Here is a 6000-nt window from a genome sequence, read left to right as displayed (position 1 = left end):
TGGAGCTCTTGGGAGCTGTGGAGGGAGAGGTGTACCTTGTTTTGTCTTTCAATCCAACACTACATTGGAGCATCGCATTGAAGGGCTGACAGTGGCAATATGTTCACACACAGAGTGCCATAATACATATAATGCCTTTCAATGCTTCCAACTATAGTCCTTTTGGATTCAAAGAGGGCACAAACTGTTTGGTGTATCTATACCAACATGCATGAATACTTCTTCATTTGTCCATATTTGAGGTAAAAGGGTACTCTTCCACTATGCCAAGCATGGCATATAATTAATGAAATCTGAATTCATTCATTCATTCATTTTTGCAAGTCCAGTCATTTTCTGGAGCATCTGCTTCAGTAAGAGTAAGTGTGACAGCTGTTTGTCTGATTGGACACTGAGCAAGTGTTCCATTTGCAGTTTGCATGCCATGTTGCGAACATGATTTTGACACATTTCAGTGCTGAAGAATTTCTAGTTAACGGCACATATTGTGCTTTGGCCTTTAAATTCAAGAGCTAAAAAATAAGATAAGAGGAAAACTCCGAACTGAAGAGCTTATTCAATGCAGATGTATCAATATGAGTGGGGGGGGGGGGGTTGAACTTTTGCATGAACGTGACACATTTTCTCATCTTTTGACTCAATTTCTGAAAACTGGTGACAAATTCAACTCGTGGTTTAAAACAAAAGATAAACCAGGTCAACTGAAAATTCCTTGCGGCTTTTTATGTGTCTCTGTGTACAGTATGCATGTGTGCGTGCATGTGCTCAATTGCACCAGATGTGGTCATTTTGAGACGGTTTGAATGACCACAGTCCAACTAAATGGAAAATGTGCTTGTCCTGTAGCAGACATACTTTCCACAATGCTCATCCTGTCAGTGTCTTTTCATTTACTTCATGTTCACGTCTTCTGCAGGTAGTGTTTCTGTACAATATTTAAAGGAGTCACACATGCTGCCCCCCCCCCCCCTACTACCCCACAAGTGGGACCCTGCCTGGTGTTTCAGCTCTGAATAGCATTACCATCAGTCCAGTGTAAATAACATGAAGTGGCAACTCATAAATAGTTAATGATGCAAAAAATCCATGAAGCCGGTCCCTTGGCTTTTGCAAACACTGCACCGCAGACGGTTGCTGCTTTCCTGGAGGGACTTTGTGGGCGCCCACTGTTGGTTTGAATCACGAGTCGAACGGTGACGATTCACAGAGCGATAAGTAACAGGTGGTAAAACGCCACTGCAGGTTATTCAAGGAGGGCTGACATCATAGAGATAAAGATACCATTAAGTGTTTGCACTGAATATCAATACAGACAGCCATAAAGATAAGAGCGTGCAAGTGTAGCACATGGGGATGTGTGAAACATATCCCTCAGCCTGAAGTGTCCCCACTTGCATTGCCACCAAATTGCTAGCTTTTTGTGTGGTGCCAACTGGTAAGACGCTACAGGAGGGTGGTCAAGTGTGCTAGCAAGGCAGAGGTCCTGGGTTCAAGCCTCTGTGTTAGCCGAATCAGGAGGAAGTGGTATTCGCTAAGCAGTGGTGTAAAGTAACTAAGTAAAAATACTTTGAAGTACTACTTAAGTCATTTTGGGGGTTTTTGTACTTTAGTTTACTATTTATATTAATATAAACATTAACTTTTACTCCACTGCATTCCTAAAGAAAATGTACTTTTTACTTCCATATATGTCCCAATTCATCTAAAAGTACTTGTTATATTTTGAATGCTTCACAGGACAGGAAATTGGTCCAATTAACGCACTTATCATGAGAACACATGGTCATCCCTACTGCCTCTTATCTGGCAGACTAACTAAACACAAATGCTTCGTTTGTAAATTATGTATGAGTGTTGGAGTGTACCCCTGGCTATTCGTAAATTAAAAAACATGAAAATCGTGCCGTCTGGTTTGATTCAAATAAGGAATTTGAAATAATTTATAGCATTTACTTTTACTTTTGATACTGAAGTATATTTTAAAAATTACATTTACTTTTTATACTTAAGTATATTTAAAACCAAATACTTGTAGACTTTTACTCAAGTAGTATTTTACGGGGTGACTCATTTTCTATTAAAGTATCTTCGCTTTTACTCAAGTATGACAATTGGGTACTTTTTACACCACTGTAGCTTAGCAAGCAGCGTGGCATCCTTTACAATGATGCTGTGACCCGGATCTACAGTTGCACTCAGCTCAATGCTGGGGTCGCTGTGCTAATGGGGTTGTGTGAAACTTACTCCTCAGCCTGAAGTATCGCCACTGAATTGCTAGCTTTTCACGTGGCACCGTCTGGCAAGAAACTTCAGGAGGTTGGTCACGTGTGCTAGCAAGGCAGAGGTCGAATCAGGAGGAAGAGGTACTCGCTAAGCAAGCAGTGTGACGTCCTTTACACGAGGACAGGGCTGATGAGCACTTCTTTGGTTTTTACAGTGATGTAAGCAAATGCAGTGAATTGCTTTGAAATAATATGTTTCCAACTGTTGGAAGAGTATTCCTTGGTGTTACCCTTGTAGAAATAGACGTTGTTTGACCAACACTATCTCATGAGTTTGTGCATAGTTAAATGATTTTATATGTGTGTATTGAGCATGCTAGTGATTGGTTAGTGTTAGGGGTTACTGTAAGGTTAAGTTGAGCCATGGTAGCGAGTGGTTAAAGTTTGGGTCCAAACAAAAAACATGTTTAGATTCACACCTCTGCCACTCACTGATTACCTGCCAATTCAATTACACAAACAAGAGAAAACTATTCCCCAAAAGTAATGTGAATAAGTGTCTGTATTTCAATATCTCATTTCCATCCAAGGCAATACACTTTAGGGAGTTACAGACTGCCAGGTCTTATTTTGTACACTAAATCAGATTATGGAGTGGAAGGACCCGCAAACTCCGATCAAAGTCCACAAACCATGGCCAACAAGAGGCAACCTGCTTTCCATATTAACCCAGACCACCCCTTGGTCTTCACAACGACTGGATTTCAACCCAATGACGACCTTCAGCCCATCCTCAGCTGACAGCCAGTCAGACACAACATTATTTCCATGGCTCAATTGGATTTCCTCATGCACACAGTCTCCCCATCAGCTGCCTGCCTGTCTGTCAGTGTGAGGAGGGTAATTCGGAAGGGAAGGGGCTGTGGAACAGCTGCTCTCGCAACAGCCAATAGTAATGCAAAAAAATGACTAACCTTAAAACTGGGGAGTAAATTGGGAATGTACACAGCTTTGGCGGCCCCTCTCCTGTGAATTGTTTCTCTCCTGACAAGCAGCTCATTGCATTTCATGCATCTGATCGGTCATTCAGAAACACAAAACACTAATAAGTCAAGTCGACCATCTGCTTGTTAGCGGCAACTATAAAAAACTTTTATTTTATTTTTTTATAAATAATACATTTACTTTGACGGGCCAGAGACCACCTGAATGGAAAATCTAATATTTATGTTATTTAAGTTGTTTTTCTGCCGGCTATTAAAAAAAGCATAATCTTTAATTTATTACAGCAACACACAATACTCATGTCATCCTCATTTTCTAAATCAATAATCAGCACAGTATGCTTCATTAACAGTGACCAATCACAGACAAGCTGGGGATCTCATTTTACAACATGAGCATTACGAAGACATAAACCATCTGCTACTTGTAGAAACAGAAAAATCAAATTAATCCATTCTTATCATGCATTCAGATTTTAAAGCAATTAAAGATGTTCTCCGTCTAATCGCAGATGCAGAAGTAGCTTGGTAATGAGGAAGGCATACTCTTCGGTGAACTTTCCAGGGTTCTCAACGACGGGTTTTGGAAACTTTACAACACTCGCACACTCCAGTGAGCCGTTAGTCCTACAATACAGATGTAGGCAACAAACAATTAATTTTTTATTAAGCATTTAATCATTGTGCAAACCAAGAATTCAAATAATATGGAGCTAAGACACAAAATCTGGAGATGCCAAATCATCCAGTGTAATGTTTTCTTTTTTAATATAAGAAATAAACAGCTGCCACATAAACACAACTTGTTTTAAATTATATAAAACAATTGATGAACTGCAATTTAGAATGTACCTTAATTAAGCTTGGGGAGAAATCAACTCCACCAGAATACAAATTTGGCTTTGGTTCTAACCTCTGAGGATATGTATGAAAGCCATGGAACAACAGCTTATTGCAAGGTCTGCTCCAGTGTCTGTCTTTATAACATTATACCATGGAGACTGATGTTCCTTCCTTGAATGGGATCTCAGGCTCCAACTCCGTCTTGACTTTATCTTGGGATCTGGTCATTGACTGTATCAGATGTTTGTATGATTTTTACGTAACAAACTACAATCTTGTGTCTTTCAACAGACGGATGAGTAAGGAGAGTAGTTGAAGAGCGAGTAGTTCTTTCCCTCTTTCCTAGCACAGTAGTCGCCATGTGTGCTCACTGCTCACGCTTGTGGCCCCAGTTGAAATTCATGAGGTGCCCCACTGCCGGGGCTTCTCAGCTGGCGCCCAAACCAGGCCCAGAGAGCAATGAGCTCATTGTTACGCTCCGACTGCTGCTCTCCATTTCAGAGCTATCAACAGCTGTCGATCGAGATGTCCTGGACCTTGTCCATCAATCACAGAACCATCGTCAAGAGACACAACAATAACAGTCAGCCAGATCCAGATATACAGCCCCAGAGTTAAAGCAGATGCAACAACAACAACCAGACACCAACATGATTCAACTCCTGATGCTTCACAGACACAGTCCCCATTCTTATCATACTATTGTCAAACTGTTACTTCCGTCATAGGTAAAGACGTGAATGGTAAAGCACTTGGACAAACGAGATGGAAATCTGAATTCATAATTTGACTGAACAAATAGCTCTATAAAGTAGTTTGTATTTGCATGCACGTTTATCTTTCCTGGAGCAAACTGTAACCTTCAACCTTCATTGAGAAAAAAAAGAAAGATTATCCCATGAACTCAAGGAGGCCTTCATGCATCTAATAGGGATGTCATGTCACATTATGAAGAATGGGGATTGTTAGCAAATAAATTGCTATGAAGCCATTGTTAAGGGTTCAAAGCTATCCATCCCTCAAGCCCTATTACACTGTCAAGTCAGAGAGAAACATGGATGGGAATAACTGAAGTATAAAGAAAAATGGCATTTACAAAAACATGCAGTTAGTTAAGCGATTCAAATGATCTATGAAATCAATAAAATACACATTTCTCTGAAGGACAAAGTGAGTCAATAAATTTGATTCAATCACTCAATGCTCCCTATGGCAGGGACAACTAGTTTTATAGAATGCACTTTCAGTAGCCAGACAGATGCGGTTGGTTGCGACTGAAGGCCCACCTCAGAGTAGAGCGGCAGGTTACATAGAGGTTAGGATCATTGGGTAAGTAACCGAAAAGGTCGCTTGTTCGAATCCCCGAGCCGACTAGGTGAAAATCTGTTGAACAAGGCACTTAACACTAAATGCTCCAGGGTTGCTGGCTGTGAGCCCACTCTCCGAGGGTGTCTCAAGGTGAGTTGGGATATGCAAAAAAAAAAACATTTCAATTTCACACTTGTACAAGTTACCCACTTTCACATGGGGTGAAAAAGGACAAATATAAGCACCCCCTATTTGACCTTTTGAGAGCAAAACAAAGACCAAGGAAATACACTTAGAAAATTGAGGTGTCACAAATATAAACATTATAGGAGACACCGTATTAGTTTTGGAGGCATCGCAATATTATTTTAGACTATATTATATTGATACTTATAAACTGGGTTGTTCGAGCCCTGAATGCTGATTGGCTGACAGCCGTGGTCTATCAGACCGTATACCACGGGTATGACAAAACATTTATATTAGTAAACAGTTTATAATAGCAATAAGGCATCTTGGAGGTTGCGTTGTGCCTTGTTGGCCACATACCTCACCCCCTCGTTCCTTATTGCTTTTTTTGACTCCAAGTTGGTAGAGTCAGTTAACGCTAGTCGGCTGTACCT

At 40.5% G+C, this 6000-nt stretch overlaps 1 long non-coding RNA gene across 1 annotated transcript in view; it reads right to left on the bottom strand.

Annotated features, from left to right (window-relative positions):
• Positions 1 to 3384: 3384 nt before the first annotated feature.
• Positions 3385 to 6000, bottom strand: part of LOC123997546 — a 61841-nt gene continuing 59225 nt past the window's right edge. Inside the window, exon 3 of the long non-coding RNA XR_006832127.1 lies at positions 3385 to 3853. This is a non-coding gene — a long non-coding RNA (uncharacterized LOC123997546). The remainder of the gene's footprint in view (positions 3854 to 6000) is intronic.

The sequence above is a fragment of the Oncorhynchus gorbuscha genome, linkage group LG15 (assembly GCF_021184085.1).
Source record: "Oncorhynchus gorbuscha isolate QuinsamMale2020 ecotype Even-year linkage group LG15, OgorEven_v1.0, whole genome shotgun sequence".
Lineage (NCBI taxonomy): Eukaryota > Metazoa > Chordata > Actinopteri > Salmoniformes > Salmonidae > Oncorhynchus > Oncorhynchus gorbuscha.
Note: the sequence above shows the minus strand (reverse complement) of the source record. Positions and strands in the feature narration are given on the sequence as shown.